This window comes from Sciurus carolinensis, chromosome X, assembly GCF_902686445.1.
Source record: "Sciurus carolinensis chromosome X, mSciCar1.2, whole genome shotgun sequence".
NCBI classification, from domain to species: Eukaryota; Metazoa; Chordata; class Mammalia; order Rodentia; family Sciuridae; genus Sciurus; species Sciurus carolinensis.
Genome location: NC_062232.1, coordinates 25601585 through 25626824, shown reverse-complemented (window position 1 = coordinate 25626824; position 25240 = coordinate 25601585). Strand labels below are relative to the sequence as shown.

General features: G+C 34.2%; 1 protein-coding gene across 4 annotated transcripts in view; it reads left to right on the top strand.

Annotated features, from left to right (window-relative positions):
• The window catches only part of Dmd (dystrophin), a 2099091-nt gene that overhangs the window by 1178154 nt on the left and 895697 nt on the right, over nucleotides 1–25240 (top strand). The gene's annotated exons all lie outside the window — the stretch shown is intronic.

Genomic DNA, 25240 nt, shown 5'->3' with positions numbered 1-25240 from the left:
GAAAACAAAATTACATGAGTTCCCATAAAGACTATGAATGGTTTATTTAGCAACCAAACAGTGATCAGAATGACAGGTCCAGAAGAAGCTCAAAAGAGGACAGTTAGAATGGAATTAGGACAAATTTATGATGGGACAGACTGCTAGTGTGAGGAACTTGGATATGAACCTGTAGGCAAAAAGGAGTCATTAAATTCTTTTGAAAAATAGTGCAATGGGAATAAAATAATTCTCTTAGGGAAATTCTGTGCAACAGTATAAGGCATGCCAATTTTTAAAAGTTAGTACCTTGAGAGTGAAGAATGAGGGGAAACGATCTCTATCTGGGGCAAGAGAGAAAGAAGCTATGCTGCAATTCTTATGATCTGTAAATTCTGTGAGAATAGATTGTCAAGTCCATGGATGTATTCTTAATGTGTAACACATGAAACAAGTACTCAATAAATATTTGTTGAATGGATGGATGGAGGAATTTCTGTATAAAATCAAATGTTGTGTACTATTAAAAGGGGTATAAAGCGTGGTTAACCATGTCATTTGATACTGAGGATGAAAAACTTTCAAGATTTGCAAGGCCAACCACCCAAAGAAATAGTCACTTTCCAATAACATTGAGAGATGTGCTTTCTACTTCTATCTTATCATATGATGAACTAGGTAAGATAGATTAGGTAGAGGGGAGTGAAGGGAGGGCATTAGGATATGTGGGTAGGAAGGATAGTAGAGTGAAACAGACATTATTATCTCATGTACATAGATGACTGCATGACTGATGTGATCCTACAAACATGTAACATGAGAAAAATGAGAAATTATACTCCCTTTCTGTATGATTTATCAAAATATATAAATGCATTCTGTCATGAATAATTGATTAGAACAAATAAAAAATAATAATAAAGAAGGCTTGTGCAACAAAACAGAGGAAGGCTTTCTGAAAGTTGCTACACCAGGAAGTCATTCTTCCCTTTTTCATCCCATCCTCTTGGAATATGATTCTGGCACCACCTCTGGGCCTGTTTCTAGTCCAATGTCCTTGTCACTTCTCATGTTTGCACCTTCATCATCATCTATGATACCTTTTCATGTTAATTCAAAATCAAGAAGGAAAATTTAAGTACTGACCCAAATATTCTGTTTAAGAAATTGGATCCATGTATTACACATATATTTAAAACCCTCATTTTTAAAAAGTAAAAATTAAAATGCTGACACACTTATTGTAAAGCCTCACCTGTATGGTAAACTACTATATGAGAGATAAAGATAGGTAAGATTGTGCTATACTAGGCAATTGATATGGAAATGCAGGCTTAAAAAAGTTTTTACAGTGCATGTTCATGGCCCTTCTACCTTTTTTCATCACATATGGGTATGCTCCATTAAAGAGATGAAAGGCATAGATTTAGGGATGGTCAACTCCTCAACTTAATCATTTTACTGCATCTAACACGTTTTAGTAAAGTGTAGATTTTAAGAATGAGAGAGAGGTAAATTATGTTTCAGTAAAGTGTTCCTTGCTTCCAATACCTTATCTCCCCCAAGATCCTTCTAAAAACTTAATTTACCACTAAACTTTTCTTCAAGTTTATAATCTTTTCTGTAAAATGTGATGGCAGTGATAGTGTTTCTTGATGTAAAATACATTATAAAACATTTGTGATATTTTGAGAAGAACTTCCAAATTCTTATTTGCCTTACATCTTCCTTACCTGTGCCCCTTTTTGAAGGCAATTTAATATTTCAATCTGTGTTTTATGCTTCCAAATTCTTAGTTTTGATATGAAGTGTCCCACTAAAAGCTCATTGTTTGAAACATGATATGCAATGCAGGAATGTTCAGAGGTGGAATGATTAGATTACAAGAGTCATAACCTAATTGGTGAATTACTCCATTTAATAGATTAATAATTTGAATGGATTATTGGGTGGTAATTGTAGGCAGGTAGGGTATAGCTGGAGGAAGTAGAGCTACTGGGGCATACCTTTGTACTGTATCTTACCCCTGGATCCTTCCCCCACCCACAACTTCTTGGCTACCATGAGCTGAGCAGCTTTCTTCCACTGTGCCCTTCCACCATGGTTTTCTGTCTCACTGTGGGCCCAAAGCAATAGAATTGGCTGACCTTGTCCTGAACCTCTGAAACCATCATCCCCAAATCAATTTCTCCTCCTTCAAGTTGTTCTTGTCAGATGTTTTGGTCACAGTGATAGAAAATGATGAACACACAAGTTATTTAAAATTTGGTACATTTCATTCCCCTTTTACTCATCAGTTGTTAATTGACAACCATTTGACCAATTAATTGCCAATCAAAAGATATAAAGGATAGTCCAGATATATGCAAGAAGAAACTCTTTGGAGAAAGCAAGTGAATGGCATGGGAATTGAAATCATGAAGATTCCAAATAAAACACTAAATAGCCTCTAAATGCAAAATTATTCCCACTGCTCTACAAACTTCTTTTAACAATACTTTTATTCAGTGAGTTACTTTGTTGTCATATTTGTCAAATTCAAAGATTATATGTACAGCTACTTATTCCAGTTATTTACTTCACTGAAGCCCTGAAACTTTATCTTGCATATGTGTTTAAAGAAAACTATAAAATATGCTTATGTTTCTCCCAGGAGTAGAGCTGAGGACTCCAGTCATTAGGACACTATTGGTAATAACAAGAAGAAATGATTTTAAACTCCAGCCTACTTCCCCCAGCCAGCTCTTTCCATGATCAGGTGCTATTATAAAACATGTGTGTGAGTTCTTAATTGCACTAAATACATGTTTCAAAGCCACACAATATTAGACAAGGATTATGGCTCTTCCTCTCATTAACAGGATATTTTAGTTCAAGATTCCTTACCTCACTATGTCTCTAGAATTCTCATCTAAAACGAGGAAAACAATCCCTCTCATATCATAAGATTATTGTGACAATTAAATGACAGACACTTTATATATTTCACAATGTGGCTAATGCATCATAGTCACTTCAACTGCCAGTAGCTTTCTCTTTCCTGAAATAAGTGAAGGTACACGTATTCATATCCATCAACCCTGAGAATCTGGAAGATGTTTTGCAGCTGCTTATTCAATTTCCTCTCATCTCAGTCTTTCTAACTTTTTCTACTCCTTCTGAGAAAGATCAAAAGCTACTCACAGTTAGCTGCATATTAAAGGTCACTTGTTAACAGAAGCTTTTTTCAATCACAGTATATTGCGAGCTTCCTTCTTGTATCACTATTGCCTTAATCCTCATTGAATCCCAGCACCTAATAGGGTGCTTTGATTGTGTACATTTTCAGAACAACTTTGTAGAAACAATTTTCCTGAAAGATTTTGCACTTTCTCATGTTCAAATGCAATGATATATGTGATCCCTGGATTCAAAGGAAATTTTCTAGATGCCATTTCTGGGTACATTTTCCAACCCCACTTGTCTGCTCTATCCAGCCTTAATTTTGTACCCTCTTAACCTGCATTATTTACACTCCTGCATTTATCACTACCTAGCACTACATCGCTGTATTTTTAATGTGAATTAAATAGAACAACTGTCAAGACTCACTGCTATTTTTTGAGTTCCAGAACACCTCTAAACACTCAATAAATATTTGTCAAATATTCAAACTGATACCACTTAAAATGATCTTTTATATCTGCTATTGTATTATGTTACTTCTGTGTCTTACTACATTGTCAGTAATTGCAATTTTCCTATATTAGAATTATAGAAAGAAAGTCAGAAATGGAAAATAAGAATAACACCACATAAAGCAATGATAAATATGATATATTTATTAAATTGAGGTAGCAGTCCCATTGTATGTAAATATCAGAACATCACATTGTACCTCAAATGTATACAATTGTTATTTGTCAATTAAAATAAATTTTTAAGGGAAAAAGAATAAAAATAGCAGCAATAGCAATTGTGGTGCAGATTTTTTTAGCACAGTGAATTTTAAGTGCTATTTTGTGTCAGGCACTAGTCTTTACACAACTCATCTCATTTAATCCTCATGTCAACTAAACAAGATATTTGTTGTTATTTTCTTCATGCTTCATATTAGGATACCAAGGAACAGAAATCTTAACTTAAAAGATGTAAAATCATATAGTCTAGCCTCTCATTTCATAAGAAAGAAACAGAGTCTCAGAGTTAAATCTACTTTCAACATAGCTTGATGGTGTGAGATCTAGAAATATAATCCAGATCCATTAATATGATCCCAAGCCCCTTTCTGTACTCTGTATCATACCCATGTTACTTATGACTAAGTCCCAAGTGCATTTCAGTAAATGTGAAAATGCCACAATGACTCTTAGAGAGGTTTTTTAAAGGTGAGCAGTGCAAAATATAGCCAGATCATATTATTAAAATATCACTTTTGAGTGTTCGATTTTTCCCTTTAAGAACAAGCAAGGTTACTCAGTTACACAGATGGAATTTGAACTTCAGAAAATGACATAGGATGTAAAACCCCATTTAACATTCCATGTTTACAGGAACTTATTTGTTTCATCTGGCAGCTACTTAGAACCTGTCTGATCCATACTTTCTAAAAATGCTGATAATAGAACTGGAAACAAAATAATGCTCACAGTGCTTATGGTCAGGACTAGCACACAGACAAATGAAACAACCACTGAAAGTCAGACACATCAACTCTACGTTTGGAAGCAGCACAAAGTAATCCTGAAGTAACTAGGAAAACACTCCCAATACAACAGAAAGCGGGAATTAGTTGTTCAAAGGACTTCTTGTGGAGTATGTTAAAACCAAGTATGCACTCTCTGCCAGGCACTGCTTGAAATGCTGGAGAGAGACAAATAAGCTAGACACTGCCTCTGTCCTCAGCACTTGTGCCATCTGGGGAGTATAATTACATGATGTCCACTTTTCATGTACAGGAATTAACACTATAATAGAAATATATACCAAGGTATAGGCAGCATGGCCCAGAGGCAGGCACTATGACTAGAGCCAAGACATTTGGAAAAGACATCACTATGATGGTGCCACCTTAATTTGAATCTTAAAATATATGAACAAGAGTGATCCAGAAGCGGGAGAGAAATTAAGGTACTTTCAAAACAGGTCCAAGAACATTTAGATGTGTCAGAACAGAGTAGAATCCGCAGATCCTTGAGTTATTTCTACCCATTAGGCTAAAACAAAGGTGCTTTCTGGTCTAAAATTTCATTGCTGCAGATTGCTTAACAGAAGGTCATTTAATGGATCTCTAAACTGAAGGAATTCATGAATTCAGTCACAAAATATCTGCAGTGGCTAGAAGAACCACTGCCTCCTTATGCCCACATTACTAAAAGCACCAGCACCTGCTGCTCAGGCCAGCTGGAGGATTAGGTGTTGCTACTTAGGTAATACCCACCAACTGATGTCTTGCTGTGAGTAGTTCTGCCAGGTTTCACAAACAAAATCTTAATGTTCCATCAGCATCTAATGAGAATTACAGTCATTAGTTAAATAAAAGAACCATTAGGTAAGGAGTAGAGTGGACAATATGCAATCCATCAATTTGGTGAATGTTGTCAGATGGTTTCTGGGTGCAGGGCAACTGTGCATTCAAGTAGATAGTGAAAATATTTATGTCTTGTGCCTTATGTACTTCTTTTCCTAGTTCAAGGGTACTCTAGTAAACTTCTATAATAGAGTTTTAGAAGTGAATATGTCATGAAATCCAATAGTAAGTTAAAGAAGAATTTTTAAATGCAAAAAAAGTAGATTAATTTCTATGCATAGAATAGTGATTCCCAAAGTCAGATGGGGTAAGTAGCAGCATTGGCATTGCCTGGAAGCTGGATAGACTTGATTCTACAGAACTGAAAATGCTGGAGTGGAATTCAACAGTTTGTGCTTGGACCAGCTCTCAAAGGATTCTGATGCATGCATGCTCAAGTTTGAAAACACTGAGCTTGAACATTCATTCAAGGTGTAGCATGCTTTGTATCACCTGAGAGCTTGTTAGAAATACAAATTCTTGGTCCCACACCAAGCCTTCTAAACCAGAGTCTTTGGGAATGAGGCCAAGGAAACTGTGGTTTAACAAAATCTCAAAGTGATTTTTAATTCATGTCAAAATTGGAGAAGCACTGATTGAGCCATTTGTTCTCAGTCTTGATTATGTATTTCAGTCACCTGCAGAGATCTTTGAACTATTCCGGCCCAGTTCACACACCAGACCAATTCAATCAGAATCTATGGAGGAAAGACTCTGACATCAGAATTTTGAAATGTTCCTTACATGATCCCAGAGTATAGCAAAGGTTTGGAAATACTGTAGTACAATTAGAGAGACTAAGTTGTGTGATAGTTTGTAAAGACCGTAGGCAAATTAGAAAAGTCTTAAGAACTACCACCCCTGCAAATGGAAAACATGACTCAGATAGTCTTGATCTGTGCTTTTAATTAATCTGCAGTATTATTATTTTAGTTATTTTGCATATTCATGGTGGTATTAATATTTCATTGCTAATAATGTTAATATTTGCCTTTCAGTTAAATGGGTCTAAACTTTTCTATCTTTACTATGTGGTATAACTAGAACCAACCTTTATAAGCATTTTAATACTCCCCATCTTGCCTTCTAATACTTTGTTGTGTAGTTGATTGTCCTTCACATAAGAAGTACTTGTTATTACCCCATGAATTACTTCAGATGGCTCCTTCCTCTAAAATGAACCCATGACCCCTGTTTCTTCTAGGATGAACTACTCACCCCTTAATGCAGTGGCTCTCAACTTTGACAATACAATGGATACATCTGGGGAGTTTGAAAAATTACTGGTACCTGAATTCCACCTCCAGAAATTCAGGTGCTTTCTGATGAAACCAGGGCATGAGAGTTTTTAAAAAGCTTCCCAAGGTGATTTCAATGGCAGTGAAGATCAAAAACACTGTTTAAAGAGCAATCTTAAATTTTCCCTCCTTTCAGCCTCTGTAAATTGCCACCACCTCTGAATCCCTGTAGTAAATATTTGATAGTGTCCAATTTAGTTACCAGTGTATAATGTTTTTAAGTTGGTAATTATTTAAGTCTTTTTATTTGTAATCACAAACTAAGTTCCTTGAGATCTGAAACCTTGTCACAGTTTTCCCAGGTAGTGACTAACATATTGTTTATTAATAAGGTTTACTCTTGACTATTAAATATGAGTTTATGCCTGAAATCATAATACTGTAGAAATAGAAGAGATTTATGTAATTACCCAGGATTCAATATGTGTTTCTAATGATAACAATGATGACTGCTTATCGGACACTTATTATGTACATATTCTGACTGGTCTTTAATAATCACATCAGCCCTGGAATGTAGAAGGTGAGAATCCTTATTGCTTAGCAGATGGGAAAACTGTGACACAGAGGTTAAGTAACTTTCACCAGTTTGTAATATGTGGCACCTGGAGTAGGGAATAGTTCTTGGACTAAAATGAATTTTCCATTGTTAAAATTAAAAGGTTTGTATTTGCCTTATATACCTGATGTGGAGGAAGCCCAAGGGGTAAATTTCCAATGCTTGAATTTCTGGATATGTCTACTTATCTTAAAAATGCTAAGAAAATACTAAAATCTATTATGCATATATCACTTAAAGTAATATGTAAGCTACTCTGTATTAAGGAACAAGGCCTGTATGAAGTACAATTGAAAATATGAAAACATCTAATTTTTTTGAGGTTATATAATGGCATAACATTCAGTGACAAACAGAAGACTAATAAAATGCTTGCTAGCTAAATGCAAATGAAAGTTTACTATTTAACTGTTTTTGTTATAAGAATTAAAATGTTCTATAAAATATCAGAAGTTTTCATTAGGAAGTATTTTTAAAAATAGCAAGGCTGATATTCACTATGATTTCCATATAGATTACATTGAACTTGTAAATTATTTTGTAAATTATATTAGAGAAACCAAGAATATATTCAAGTAAGTTATTTGTCATAATAAATTTTATATGTTTGAACAAATACCTATTGAGAAACAAATTTATTCCTTTTCTTTTGATTAGTATTCCTTGTCATTTTGTTCAGAAACAAAATGTCCTCTGATTATTTTATTTCCAGTTAAACATTCTTAAGACCATGTAAATATGGTAACTCCAATCCTCTTATTTCTGTTTATCTTACCACTATTCTACTCTAGACATGATCAATGTCATATCTTTATTGCATTTCATGGGCATCAGGGCCCAGCATAACTGGATGAGCATGAAACAGCAATAGTGAGAGTGATGTTTTCAGAAATCTCAGCATTCATTCATTTAGTGAATATTCATTGTCCAAAAACTATGATCAAAACACTGACTAGGCAATGTGGAGCTACAAAAATGCATTAAGCATGGTTCATGCCCTCCAAGAGCATAGATCTATTAGATAAGGTAAATTCACAAAAACTATAATGTACAAATAAGGGTCCTAGAAAGTAAATTGATATGTAATTTAAGTTTATAAAAAGATTAATTTTCTGCTGGTTGAATAAATAAAGTCTATACCTTAAGGAAGGAGTTATTTGAACACACAGTTAAAGTACTAGTAGAATCAGGCTGATATTGGGAAAGAATGAATGACATCCCATTCAGAAAGATACTCAGAGTGTATATGAAGAGCAGTAGAAAAATTAGTGGAAATAGACCCAACTTACAGTACTTGCCTGCTTGGACTAATTTATATGGTGACTATAGATTGCAGTTTGCTCAGAACAGTCTCAGTTTATGCTTGTTTTCTCTGTGTAACTTTTTATTGTGCTTGCTTTCACTGCCCAGCATATCCAGAATATCCTGGTTTGGAAGCTGCATTTAATGATTATTCTATTTCTGAAGGAACTGTCTTGTGTCCTGTTGCTTTAAAAGGTTGGATTCATGGACTGGGGTGCAGTTCAGTGGTAGAGCACTTGCCTAGAATATGCAAGGTCATGGGTTCCAAACCCAGAATGAGAAAACAAGACAAAACAAACCAAAGAAAAAGTAGATTTTGTTTCCATGTAACTCTGCCCACCCCATGACTGATGGGATCCAGGCCTTGGCATCAAAAGCAAGCTGACCAATCAGATGTTTGTCTTGAGAAATGGAAAACCCAAGAATTTCAAAACAGATGCACAAGTTATATAGTTAGTTTCAATTGCATAACAAAGTTATGGTTTTGAAAGCTATGTACTAATCAAAATTATGAGGAAGTAGAAACTGAATAAGCCAAGAGCTAGGTACTCACAGTACCAAATGAAGCAGGCAATTAGCAGGTAAATGAGGTATAATTGTGGAAGGGTACTACAGTGAAATTTTATGAACTCCTACTGGTAAGATTTATACTGATGTATTGCATCCAGGACCACCTCCATGTCTAGTCTTTGTGACACCCAGAGTTATGACAGCTGTGGTTGCTTAATTCCCCTGATATTCTCTTATTGCTTCACACAGAACGTTAAAATTATTCCTTCTATCTTTCTTTCCATCAACACTAGATCAAGCAAGCTCTGTGTTCCTTGTTTCTAATAAAAGAAAAGGGAAAGCGGACAAAGGCAGAGGTCCCAATTAGCAGGACATTGCAAAACTTTAGGGAAGAGGTAATGTTACTTCACAGTACTACCACAGGAAATGGGAATGGAAACAAAAGAAGATAATTGAAGTGGAATATATGGGACTTTGAAAATGATTAGATTTTAGAGGTCAGATAAAATAGAAAAAGATGATGCAATATATTTTTATTTATATATTATATGAATAATTAAATAATATGGTAGTATCATAACAAAATAATAGGGGAGACTGCTCTAAACATAGTCTAAGAGAGGGTGCTCAGTAGAGGCAGTTAGTTACTTACTTAGGTATTTAATGATTATTCTACTTCTGAAAGAACTGCCTTGTGTCCTGTTGATATAAAAGGTTGGATTCATGGGCTGGGGTGCAGCTCAGTGGTACAACACTTGCCTAGAATATGCACAGTCCTGGGTTCAAAGGTATGAAAGACCTGAGAGACCAAATGAGAAGTGTTATTTTTTTAAATGCCCACAGGTTAGCAATAGCAAAAATATGCTCCCCCTTTCTGGATGGGGGTTTAAGCCCCAGGTGATATCATCAGATTTCAGAATATGAGTCTATGCTGAAAGAACGAGAATCAGGTAAAGGCTGTCTGGTAGGAGCTGTAACCACAGAAGGGGTATGATGTCCAACAGGAATTTAGAATGCTATAACAATATAGGAGATTCAGTCACTGCCAGAAAATACCCTCCAGGATAGAGAGAGGCAGAAATTCTCCATTTCCTATAATTTAGTGCCCCACAAAGGCTACACTTTGGCTAAATCCTTCCAGAAGTTAATTGGCAGATGAGTCTAGGAATGGAGTTTATAGGTGGACATGAAACAATTTCCCCTGGATTGTTTCACACGCAAAAGTGCACAAGAAAAGTGTTTGCTAAAGGAGGTATTCTGATTGACCCTGTAGGATGCTGCCCTATGAATAATATATTTATACCAAACTGAGATGATTTTCAATGTTATTGCCATATAGTCACAACAAAAATATCTGGCAGGAATTAATGTTGACTTGATCTGTCACGGCATCAACTATTTGTATTCAATCTATGATCTTTAATGTAAATGTCGGTGAAGCTGCTAGCAGCATTAGAATTAATTGTGTAGAATAGTGTAATGGATTCCTGCACTAACATTCAGAAAATCATGTCAAGCAATGAGTGTCTCTGTAAGAGTGGTTGTGCTCTATTCACTACATTTCTTGGGCTAATAATACACTTAACTTCCTGTATTGCCAGCATGTACAAAACCAGATTGAATTTTTTTTCCATTGTTCATGGAGCTATCATTCATCAAGTAGCTCCTGTAGTAACAAGTACAGAGACTGTAACTGTGAATAAGACAGTCCTTGCACTTCAAAGAGCTCTTAGGGAGAGGTATAAAGTAAACCATCAATTATTATACTACCTTGGGATAATACTATCATGGTGATAACCATACAGAGTGATAACTAAACACATGGAAGAGGCACCCATGTCTAACCAGGGGGAATCAGAGACCATTTTCAAAGATAGAATCTGAGTTAGAGTTGGTTAAAGGATTACACGGTGTTCATGTCTGAGGGGAAAGAATTTCAAGGCAAGATGGTGATTTTACAGTGAACTAGAGAGCCTCGATTATTTGGGTAACTGCAAGCATTTCAGTATTATTCAGCAAAAGTTGTAGAGGTGATAGAAGAGACTAAAGGCAAATAGAAGCCAGATAGTAAGGATCTAGAACAGAGGTGTAGGACTAAGGTTATAGTTCAGCATTGGAGCATTTACCTGACCTGCACAAAGCTCTTGGTTCAATCCCCAGAACTACAACTAATAATAATAATTATAATAATAATAATAATAAACTGATTTGCCAATAAATGTCTAATAAGAACCTCTTGCAGGAGCAAGAGAGTCTGATTTGTAGCATTTGACAGATTTTGTGGCACAAATGCTCCAGTATGGCCTATTTCAAGCTACCCATGTGATATCATTGAATACGGAATTGAGAATTGATGAACAATAACACAGAATTATGTAGTTATTTCCATCATGCAGATATAATATACACAATATGCAGAAAGTATTCAATAGTTACAGATTCAACATTCAAATATGTGTGCTTTCACAAGTTAATTTTACTGAATACATAAAATATTCATTCAGTCATCCGCTCATTAAAATTAACAAATATTTTTGAGTTCCTGCTATGTGCCAAGCATGGTTTTATTTGCTGGTATTATAGCATCTTTTTTAAACAAAGCTTTTTATTCATTGCAGTAAAGCAAACATTATTATGTCCATTTTACAGCTGAGAAGTTGAAATATATGAAGATTAATTTGGTTAAGATCACATCATTTGTACATGGAGGCATCAAACAAGGAAATCAGCCTTTCTATTCTAAATCCAGAGACTCATTTCCATGATATCATGCTACCTACACATTTGAACTGGATTTTATCAGAGCTTATCTATTTTTATCACTGTATGATTAGATAAGTAAAATAAATTTATGTGACCTTTCAAATAAATTTGGGTCATTTTTCTTGGAAGCTTATCTGGTGTGAACTTTAAAATGATGTAATTAATAATGATTATAATACCCTGGAACTCTGTAACAACTTCTTTCAAAGAACACCAAGGAACCTCTAAATGTATTAAACTAAATTCTTCAAGTGAATTAGTTATTATCTGGGACACAGATATATATTTTAAAATTTTAATAATTTTATTAACCCTTTCAGGCCCATAGATTCATGATTTTCTTTCTCCCAGACAAAAATATTAATTTCTGTCAATTTTCTCTAGGAATTTTCATTGAATTGTAGTCAACAAAATTACTTCAATTAAATCACCAAGGAACTTTTTAAAACATTTATTATCTGAATTTAAAAACATGCATAGATTCCAATATGTATTGTGGCCAGGTGTAGTGGCTCACGCCTGCAATCCCAACAACTTGGAGGCTGAGGCAGAAGGATCACAAGTTTGAGGCCAGCCTTAGAAATTTAGTGAGACCCTGTCTCAAAATAAATAAATAAATAAATAAAAACAGAATGCATATCACTTATTTCATTTTTATCAGTGTCTCTCGGTTATACAAAATTCTGGATTTCATTGTGGCATTTTTGCACATATAACATAATTTGATGAATTTCACCCCCCAATACCATTCCTACTCTTTCCTCCCTCATTCCCTTCCTCAAGTCTTCTGATCACTCTTCTACTTTCATAGTGTCCCTCTTCCTTTTCCCGCTCTAGCTTCCATAGCACATTCCTTCTTTGTTCTATGGTTCATAAAAGAAAAAATTACAATGAAGCTCTGTGCTACAAAAAAATCCATGACTATAATGGAAAGTAATTGAAAGCCAGAGATTTGGAAAACAACTTTTTTTCCACAGATTTCCAACAATAACAACCACAAGATTTACTGACTCCCTTTATAGTTATCCTTCAGAAATTTTGGCCTTCCTATGCCCTTCCAGCCATGTGCAGTCCTGTGCATACCTCTTATTTCCACTCATTATTTTTCATTTCTACTATTTTCTAAGAAATGTTTTCATCTCATTTGATTGTTGAATTGCCAAACCTCCCATCTCACCATTTCGTTCTCTCTTACTCCACTATTTTACTTATCTTCCTAAGAAATACACCAGGTTCATCTTATTAATTACCAGCAGGCTTAAGTTCACCTGTATACTCCAATTTTCACGTTCTGAGTTCAGGCAAACCTTCCAACTTTCCCACTTCTTCTTCCTTTGGGGAACCCTCAGGTCCCACTATCCTCATGCTTCATACCAGAAGTTCTCCTGCATCTTTCTTCATGTGAACTATTATACCTTGCCTTTCTTTTAATCTTCCAGGTGCAGCTCAAAGTATTGCTATTCTGTGAACACTTTCTGATTTCTCCCACCTCTGTAGCACTTATTTTTCATACATTATTTGGGTACCTAATTAAATCTTCAACTTTTTAAATTTTTGGTACTATAGTTTCTTATTTATACTAAAACTTTTAAGTACATTCATCTTGGCTATGTAAGTTGAATATCTCTTATCCAAAATGGTTCAAACCTGAGGTGTTTAAGATTTCAGATTTTGGAATATTTTCATGTTCGCATATATACATGATGAGATAGATATCTTGGGGATGAGACTCAAATGTAAACAAGAAATTCATTTTTATTTCATGTATACTTGATACACATAGCCTGAAATTTATTTCATACAATAATTTTAATTTGCTTCATTGTTTGGTGTTACCCAAATAGTTTCCAATTTTGGAGAATTTCAGATTTTGGGTATTTGGATTAGGCATGTTCAACTTGTGTAACCACATGAGATGTTAATTTAGATAGAATAGTACAAGAGAGAGGAAGCGAGCACATATCGTGTAAGTTCAGGCAGTTTTTTAAACCTCCACAAACCTTGAATGCCTCATCTGTACACTGAGAGAATACTACTCATGTCACAGAATTGTTGTTGAAATTGAACAAAGATGTGTATGAAAATGACACAACAGAGTTTGGCACCTAGTAGATATGCAATAAATGCAAATCATCATTCCCTTTCTCTTCAAAACTCCATCATTTTATATTCATATTTCTCTTTTCCTTTCTTTCATAAAAATGCATTTTATTCCAACTCCTGCCTCCTGGTCTAGACATTTCTAAACACCTCTGATGGGAAGGGAAGGCCTTTGAGGAGAGAATATCTCAGCTCTTTGTCTTAACAGAGGTGCAATCTTCTCTGAATACTCAATGTGCGTCTTCACAGCCATACCCAAGTTCACTGCACTCTTATGCTCTCAAGCAGGCAGCAGAAAATAGTCCCAAGAAATTACAACCGCCTATCTCTAAATTTTTATATGCATGAAATAATTTTCATTTGGTGAATGAGTCTTTGGTGAGTGTTGTTTTACATATCTGCCAAAATACATAACCCTTATTTTAGGTAACAGATAAAAGAAAAATTCTTGAATAATCTTAATACTTTAACTAAGGTAAACACTGCATTTTTATTATCTGCATTGACTAAAGACTTTACTGTTAGTTGAATATTGAAGGATTTTATGAGCTCCACAATGTTAAAACTTCAAAGGTAAACTATTTGTGTCATCTGTAATAGGTGACTAGATAGTCATCAGAAAATTGATTGTTGACTTAAAAAGATATTCCCTAAATCCGTGCCCTGCCAAACCTGACACTACCATGTCTTCATTTGAAATCTTCATTACTAGTCAGTCTTTGAACTTAAAACCCAACAGGTTTTGACATCTGTTATTAAAAGTCACATGGAACTAGGAGGCAAATGGATGTTGAAAACAAACTTTTTATATACATGCTAATTACTAAATTCCTTAGAACTGTTATAACAAGCTACTACAAACTGGGAGGCTTAAGAGAAATTTATTCTCTTATAACTCTGAAAGCTAGGGATCAAAATTAAAATCAATATGTTCTCCGAAGACACTGGAGAAGAAACCCTCCTTTCCTTTTCCACCTTCTGATATTTCCAGGAGTTCCTTGACTTATGGCAACAACAGTCCAGTGTCTGTTTCTATCTTCACATGAACTATGTGTATCTCTCTGTGTCTTCAACTTTTTGTGAAAAGATTACCTTAGATATAGGGCCTACCCTAAACTCAGCATGACCTCGTCTTAAAATCCTTAGTGAATTATATCTTCAAAGGTCCAGTTTCCAAATATGGTCATATTCTCAGTTTTTTTTTTTTTCTTTTTGGACATGGATTCTGGGGACAAATTACACTTTCCCTCATACTCTCTTAGACAATTCTGGAGAACATAGTAAAAAGACGTCAAAAAAATTAGTGTAGTTGACTATTCACTTTTACAAATTTACTAGAAAGTTTCACCATGAACTCTTAAATAAAAAGCTCTAAAACATTATTTGATCAATTATAAAAGGTCAAATTTCACATTTTGTTATGTATTATTACCTTCACACTTAGTATAACTATTTTATGTAACCTAGATTCCATAACTGAAGTAACATGCCTCTTATTTCTCCAATTTTATTATTTTTGTGTCCATAATATTGAATAGATATTTGAAGGGAAATCATTTGGACCAAAATTCATATTGATGGTACCATTCAGACAGTTATAGGAAATAACCATAGAAATAAAATCTTTTCAGAAAAAATGCCCATTACACAAAATACTATAAAGTTGATTATAGATATAGGGCTGAGTATGTTGGCCCTCACCTGTAATCCTGGTTTCTCAGAAGGCCAAGGAGAGAGGATCATGAGTTCAGGGCCAACCTGAACTCAAAACAATAAATACATTAAGGAGGCCAGCCAGATATATATTCAGGACATGGCAAAAAATGATACTATTACACAGACATGGTAGAGTAGTATGTAGAGGGCTTTCAACAAAGATATTTCTGAATCTGACTTATTATCTCTGGTAACTTACACAGGAGTCATGAACTTTCATTGAAAATCTAACTACCTGTACCTCCCCAACTGTCTAAAGCCAACGTTTATTGGAAGACACAGGTAATCAAAACCTTCAGGATGTTTCTAAGTCTGAAACACCTACCACTGAATTCAAATACAGTATAATGCTTGTTAAAAAATTATTTAGTGTACCATGTAAATGTTTTATTTTATATCATTTAACAGTGGTGTTATACATTATCACATAAAATGGACAATTTAATCACAAAGTTTAACAAAATGATATTGGCTTAATTATCTTCTTTTTTGTTCATTTCCACAGAAATAGTCTGTTACTAATTTATTAAAATGATGTTTGATGCTATAAAAAATAAAAGATGCTGCTAATATTCCTCATTTCTAATCTTTATACCCAGCTCATTCATCAGTCTTCTCAATCTCTGTAGTTCTTCTCTAATGTCATTAACCACAGACATCAGACATCACTGTCACCAATGTCTCATTGAATAAACAATTTTCAGTGTTTCTTCATATTTCTGGATAACAGGAGCATTGCCAAATCCTAGCCTATTGTTTAACACTCAATCCTCATTATACTGATAACATATCCATCGCAAGAAAGAGTTCATCAAGACCAGAGGAGGAATACATATAATTTTTATAGTACAGTATTTAAAATGAAACTGCCTCTGGCCTGTGTGGTCTCAGTGGGTGCAAGGCAAAATTCAGGATGCTAGCTCATCTCACACCGAGTTTAATAAAGGGTGTCCTATAAAAAGCTAATTTCTTGCTGGTAAATTGCTTTTTAAGTAATGCTTGCTGTTGCAAGAGACCCTTTCATAGTACTGATGCTAGGAGCCATGTTTTAAAGGCTAGATGTGCTCTGTGAGATAGGGTAGGATCCAGGTGGAATTCTTCTCCTTATGGGATGACAATGTATATAACTAATATTGTCCTTTGAGACTAGTTTGCATGCAGTTGCTGGTATGGCACTGTTCAGCAGCCTGCTGCAGATAAGAATGAGTGATGATGCCCTAGATTTTAATGGAACTTTTAGAGTGCATGCAGCAGTGGGGTGCAGTCTTCAGCAAAGAAAAACGAGCTGACTTGCAGGCATGAGAGGTCATCAAGAAAGATAAAGAAATAGGACATCCACTCTAGGCTAGGCAGGGCTTTTTAGAGGATATTATGGAAATGAGCAAGAACCAATTTAATTTTTATAATGCCACTCCATTTAACTTTAAAATACAAGGTCAAGGTACTGTGTTTTTCAAAATGATTAAAGATTTGGAACACTCTTTCTGTTGAATCCTACTGCATTTGTTTGGCAGAAAAGGAATGTGACAAGGAATAAAATTGGGATCAGAAAACAATAAAAACATATTCTATCAACTGCCCAACACAAGTTCAAAAGGAAAAGAAAAAGAAAGAACTCTGAAAGGCACTTTCATTCTTAACCCAACAGAGGAATTTATTTTCCTAAGGTCCTGTTCTTTCAAGTTAGTTCAATCTTGGGATGGTAACATGAATTTTACCAATAAAACTTGTGCATAAGGTCAATGAACACCACATATCCATGGGTAAAACAATGTATTCCTTCTTGCTGAAAGTTTGCTATAACCAATCACATGGCAAATTGTTCATCCTGCAATTTACTAGAAGAGATACTGCATTATCAAACTATCTCAATTTTCATCTTGTTGGGTTTATCATAGTTTCATGCTGCTAATTTTTAACATGTAATATCTGATATAAATGGTTAATCTCTTTTAGGAAACAAGACAAAAGTACTTTAAGCTTACATATTTCTAAGTAGTGTTTCTGGATGTAAAAAGGGATAACTGCAGTATAGTGTGAAGGATTTTGTACCTGAAGTCAGAAGATATATCTCTGCCACAAACTAATTGTGTGACCTTAAATAACTACTTGACTTCCTGAATATATTTTTACTTAGCTTTTTCCATAAAGTGGCATCCCTACCTATGCCTCATATTCATTGTCAAAATGAAATAAAATAATGGATAGGAAAGAAATTTATAAACTGAAAAGCACTATACAAGTTTCAATCATTGTCATTATTTTCTTTTCTTAGAATTTTGACCTTATTTTTTCTTAGAGAATGACTGAATCTAGAAAATTAGACCCTCAGGCATCATCATCTTTGCTTTAAGAGAAGTATGTTCTTATCTTTATATAAAATAGTGTGTGTGTGTGTGTGTGTGTGTGTGTGTGTGTGTGTGTTTACTCTATGTGTTTTAAAAGATTTCCTGTGGGCAAAAGGAATTTTATCAGTCAAATTAAAGGTGGGAAAGACTGAAGAAATGTAGATAGTGGGAAAGTACATAAGTATAGGAACATAAAAATTCAAATTCCAGGCAAATGTGGGATCAACTGATTTCATTTTTTTTCTCACAGAATGGTTTAAGTAATTTAAAAATTGTTCAGGTAAATAAGATAGATAATCCCAAGTTCTGTGTTTCTCCAAGTTTAAGATTCACAACTTTTCGTTCAGCAAATATGGATGATCTTGATTTACAATGGTTCAACTTAGGATTTTTTAACTTTACAACGGTTAGAAAATGGTACACTTTCTGCAAAAACTGTAAATTTTGAATTTTGATCTATTCTTGGGCTAGTGATACATAGTGCAATACTCTCTAGTGATGGGTGGCAGAAATGAGCTGTATCTCCCAGTCAGTCACATGATCATGTGGGGAAATCCCACATGATCCTCTGAAGTGTACTCTTTTGTAGGCTGGGAAGTTTAGTTGTTAGGTGTGTTAAATGCATTTTCAACTTATAATGGGTTTATAGGGTCATAACTCCATTGTATGTCAAAGAATATTTGTACTTACCACCCACTTATTCCAAGAAAAGTGCCAGGGCAAATCTTGAGAAAAAAATTAGAAAAATAAAACTTCATCCTTTGCTCTCAGAATCCTATGTCTAGAATAGACAGGAATAGTTTAATTTCAAAGAACTCGCATTATCCAGCACTGTCTGTTATACCATTAAAAATGTTTGCCAAAATCTTTGCTCTATGGGCATATTTCCCTAGGGTGCTAACACTGCTTAAAAACTTCATTATATATGTCAATAAAATAACTCAATCATTAGTAGTAGCTTTAGAGATAGTAGAAACATTTGTCATTATGTGGTTTGACCACTTCACCTATTAGACAGAGACTCTGAACTAATTTATTAAATTCAGATGTCTGATTGAGGATACATAGTAACAGAGCTAGAGGAAGAATCTCTTGGGGTCAGTTTTTGTTTATGTTTGACTTTGTTTAGGAATTAAAAACAGTGCCTGTTTGCCAAGTTAAATTGAAAACCTACTTTGCTCTGAGGGAGAAAAACAAATAGACTTAATTTCCAAACTATGGGTCATACGAACTAAAGAAATAATTTCTGTAATGATAAATTCTAACACTTTCCAAAGAACCAGAATACCTTTATGAAGCAAAGGATTAAAAAATGTCTTCAGGGTTTTCCAAATACATGGTGGAATCCAAATTAGTAAATTGGTTACAAGAGAGCAAATTGTAATACGAGTATCAACAATATAATCCATATTAAAGCTGTCACTTATTAATTGTTTATTATAGGCATAGTGACTAGGTACTTTATATTTACTTTCTTATTCCATCCTCATGTTCAATCAGATGTAAAACAAATCACATCTTTATTGACATGTCAGTGAAAGGAGAGAGCATGCTTGGGAAAACTAAATGTAGGTCTATTGTGTCCACCATGTGAACTGTTGCTATCTAGAAGACTAAGACTTGGGCTTTCATAGAAGATAAACAGAAATAATCATCCTTATTTAAAAAAAAATAAAGAAAAGCTAAAGCCCCAGACCTACCTGTGCTGCTTATGGACTGGAGTGTGGCATAAAAAGACACAAGCTTTCAGTATGGATTTAACAAACTGAAACATTTCTTAAATTTTGAGAGTGAGAAACTTAACTAACTCAAGACTTTTCACTGCTAGATATAAAGATGGCATATTACCTTCTATAACCTTGGTGAGGTAAAATCAGTATATCTTCCAGGCCTAGAAGGAAGATGACCATGAAGGTCTCCTTTCTTTTGAGAAGAAATTCAAGTGCTTCAATGCCCTATTAATAGATTACTCAATATTCACTAAGAAAAGGAGATGAGATTGTTTTTGTGGACCCTTCTAAGGATAATTTATTCTCATGAACAGAGACATGCCTTTAGTGCATAAATTGTTCCCTTTGTGCTCTTTGTGATAAACATCACCATAGAGAACAAACACAAAGTAATGACATTGAATTAAAAGATACCAGAGAGGCAACAGTAACCAGCATTTATTAAAGTAAAAGGACGATACAAACAGATGTGCCTTGCATTCTGCTCAGAAGATTAACAGGCTTGGTTGGACTTTGGCCATTGTGGTGGGCAGGAGATTGTTCAAATAGAAATTCCCAATCAAGGTCCTGTTGCACCAAGAAAACAATGGCTTACAGAAATCCCCCTGCCCCCACTTTTTTTTTTTTTTTTTGCACATACCAAATTTCTTGCCATATTTTAAAACAAGATTCCATTTCCAGGGAATCGGATCAAGCAATCATGACCTCAATTCCTAATTAACTCTAAGAATTTCTCAGTAAGTGTCTGACAGTGTTCACTTTTGTGCAGTTATAGATGAGAATTTATCACTTATGTTTCTCCAGCCATTGTTTTAATTTCACATAAGATCAGTGAACTCAGTCAGAATGATATAGCCATGAATTTTTATTTCATGAATAAGTATTCAATAAGTAGTGGATTCACACTGGAATTGGTTTTTACCTGTAATGATTTTTAAAATATCATAAAAGACAAGCTTATTGAAGTTGTCACTGTTCTTTCCAAACCTTTGTTGTGCCGGGAAGAACAGATGGTAAAATCAAAAGTGATTAGAGAATCAGTGGGGTGGAGGTGAGAATGGGGAACCTGCTCAGTGAGACCTGCTAGCATCTTCCCTGAGTGGTATATTAACCCATGAGAATTAGAAATCTGTACCCATAAATTGCTATAATATCCCAGATACACTTGATGCTTCCTATTCTGATTTTCAAATATTTCTGATGATTTTTAGCAGTATCCTCTGATCCGTTTTAATGAAATGACCAAATAGCATTTCAAAAGGTTCAACCTATTATTTATTCTAATATAGATTAAGCAGAACTCATCTAAGACATCAGAAATTTTTTTTATTATGTTATAGAAAGCAGTTAAGGTATTTAAAATGTTCACTTTATAACATATCCAGAGTACTATGCAACTCTGACTCTCATAGTTTACCAGATGTGTATCCAATAGTCACATTTATAGCTATTGCTAATTCTGCATGGATTTTCCAGGATACATAATTGGAAATTGCCTTCCAGTTATTCTTTTGAAGAGGCTTTAACCATGTAAATATTAAGGGGTCATTTGATGCAGAGAAATCTCCAAGTCATAAAATTCAAAATCATAACATCTTCTGAGAAACAAATTCTCCATTTCTGGATTTTGAATATCCCTTAGCCATATGATTGTGGTAAGAAATTGCTACTAATAGGAACATACCCTAGGCAGGAACCAGTTGAAATGGAAATTGGTTCTGAGTCAAGTTATAAAGAGGTTTTCTCTTCAGGCAGTATTGTGTTTCAGAAGTACACCTTAACCATTAAAAACTCACTCCATCCACCACCATAGGTGCAACTGAGTATGGAACACTCTGGAGTTCAAGAAGTAACATCATATCCGTTTGGCTTTAGATATTTGCCATTGCAAATGCCTTCCTTTCTTATCAAAGGGATTTTTAAAAATAGTCTAGATATAGTCCCTAGGCTTTCCCTAGAAATGTAGAGTTAACAGTATAATAAAAGTTTGTATATGATATGTAAGAAATCACCAATCATTTACTTGAAAATATTTTGGACACTTCTTTTATATTTTTTCTTTGTTGAAGCTAATGGTTATAGAATTATTAAGATTAGTCAAACTCGAAAGGGTAAGTCTGTGTTCAAATAGGATTTTGTTTTATTTTTATGAAATGCTTTATATTTAAACTGAATGAAAGCATTATATAGCATCACTGTTTTTCTGTCAGGGTAAATTTCTCATAGAAAAGTCTGTAATTTCCATCTGTATGTTGCATATAGATAAGGAAATACATTTAAAAGGTTATCCATTTATTTGATAGTACTATTAATTCCAAGTAATCTAATAATCAAATTAATGAGCAAGTACTTTAAATGGGAAAGAATGGAGTTATGAATTGTTAGAAAGGATAGCATAAAAAGATTAACATTAAGGAGTTTTACTATTGGTTTGTTGATGCCTTTGCTTGCAGTTCTCTAAAAAGACAATGGTTTTTATTTGTATTGATAATCATCAGAGTTGACTCTCTGCTTTCAGGCAGGAAATATTCACCAATAATTCTCTTACAATCAAAGTAAGGAGATAAATTGAGCATGTCTCAAATGTACAAATAGATGTCTTTGAAGGAGAACTATTGTCCTTATATTTATCTTCTGTCAGCATGGTGTGACTATGTGGAAAGGCAAATAATACTATTTGCTAAAAACTTTGTTTTCAAAATAAAAAGATTTCTCAGTTGATGCATTGTAGAATTTACAAGTACCTTTGTCTGTCTTTGAGTTTGTCAGTGAAATTTTTATGAAGTCAAAACTTTTTATCTATTTTAATGAAAATATAAGCCTTCTGTGGATTCTTTTATTAATTTTATTCTGAAGGAAATCTGACCAGGTTAAGGAAATCAGGTCAGGTTAAGACGTGATCCCAGTGGGAAAGCTCAACTACAGACTGTAATTTAAAACAGGAAAAAGGTACTGAGTTTTGTTTTGGTTTTATTTCTTCAAATCAACCTTCTCTTTTTAACTACTAGGCAATATCATCTTTATGTTTGTTCTATTCCATCAAAATGTTTTAACAGGTATGCATTTAATTGATGCTTTTCTTGAGGTGATATTAAAATTATTTTAATCCTTCAGGCTGTCTTGGATCAAAGCACACAGTCATATTTTGGTAACATTTAAGTCTTTAAAAATGTCCATGCATATTGACAAAGCTTATCACTTATCATGTGGATACAAAGCAATGTTTGTTCTACATTTTAACCAAAGCCCCAATTTTAATCAAATTTTGTCCATATTTATATAAGGCTATAGCATCTGGAATTTTTAAAGGAACTGATATTTTAGGTGTTAAGTGTTTGAATAATTGAAATTATAGGAGAATGATAACTGACGTACCAAATTTCTTCTTCTTGATTCTAATGTAAGAAAATGTAGTTTTTGTTACAGACTGTTGAGCAGTGGCAGACTATATGAGCCCTACATTTGTACATTTTGTGCTGGGTTTATTCTGTCTCTCACTGAATGGAATGGGAGTTGACTTCAGAATCATACATGTTTCACTGTCCACTGCCTTCACAGGGATATAGTGTGAGCATTAATTAGATGAATTCCATAAAGTGCTTTAAGCTCTTTGGAGAAAGATACTCTCTGCATAATTATTCTTAACTCCCATATGCTCTTATGATATAAACTATTCTGCCAGGAAATCCTTTTTAGGGATTATCACTTAAAATGAAATTTTCGTTATTAAAAGCAGGAAGAATATACATCCACTGACACACTAAAATATGCTTTAGGCGACTGCTTTTAAGTAGTCAGAAATCTTGAACTATGGAGCCATCCATGCCTGAAAATACCAAGCAATAATGAAAATTTGTGGCAAGTTTGGAATATTAATTATTGCATTAAGTTGCAATGAAAAAGACAAGCCATGCACCTTTTAAAAATAGGCACATGAATCTTTATTCTAGAAATTTGTAACTTTAGGCATAACACTGTATAAAGAGTGAATTATTTTATGGCTTTGAAATTAAAGTATACTTAATTTACTAAGTTGACAACAATGATTCTTTAAAGAAGTGTTCTCAATCTTAGCTACACATTGGAACTAAGCAGGAAACTCAAAAAATGTAGAGATATCTGTGTGCCTCCGCACAAATTCTGATTTAATTTGACTAGCATGAAGCCTGGGAATGTGGATTTTTTAAGCTTCCTTTGTGATCCGATGTACAATCTCATTTGACTTAAGGTAAACTTGGTATGAAGGCCCTGAAGACCCTAAGACCCAAAAGGAGAAACTGACCAGTCCAAGATTAAATATGCAAATGATATAAGATCCATAAACAAAGTACTAGAAAGTGTAGTCTGTTCATTCTTGCTAATGTGGATATCAAAATTTTCTTTAGAATTCAACTGATTCAGGCACTACTTTGCAGCAGTACTTAACTAGGTTCTTCTAACTAGCTCATTTTATAGGCAACAAAAGATTAATAAGAACTGAACTGACACTGAGAAAATGATAAATGATGATTTTTTTTGTGGAAGTGTGTTGCCCTTCTCTTTTCCTTTGATATTGATGACATCATCACATTGGTATAGTTAAGTTCATTGTTACTCAATGTTGATCTTTGTCTAAGAGTTCACTATTCATTACCATTACTCATTATCTACTTCAACATGCATTCGTTTAATTGCTCAGTCATTAATTTATTAATTTAGCAATTTTTATTGTTTTGAACCTGCTGTATGTCTTTAACTCTATTGGATGCTAGGGATACTGTAGCAAACAAGAAGCAGTCTTGAAGTTCAAGGAATTAAGTCTCCCAGTTACTATCATAGCTGATAAAGAATTGAAGGCCCACTTACATTTTCTGTTCATAACTACTCAAAATTCAGTGCTTAAAATATGAATTTTTATTCAACTACATAAATTTTCTTCAACTACATTTCCACCAAATTTGCTCTTTTTGTTCCTAATTGCCAAGATACAAATCTGTGCAACTCAGGACTTAGAAAGGATGTGATGTTCTCTGTAATTTGTTTTGGAATGGTATTTGGAGGTCATTATTTTCCCTGGGAGTTTGGAATGATGACCATTAAATAAGCAGTGTTTGGGGACTGAATTGTTTTCTCCCCAATATTTTACATTTTTCTCTTGAAGTTGTTTCCCGATATACATTAGAGTTACCCTAGAGAAAGATGTTGGTGATCATCACTTTTACTTCTTAAAACTTTTGTATTTCAAAGATTCATGCTGTGTGGATTACATCAGCAGTAGCTCTCTTGACGAAGTTCTAATTCACTGTATTTCCCCCTTTTCTAAATTCTACTTCTGCTTACGTGTTCTCCAGATGATGCACGGGATTATTAATTTGGTCTCCTTAAGATTTTTCTCCCCTGCCCTGCCA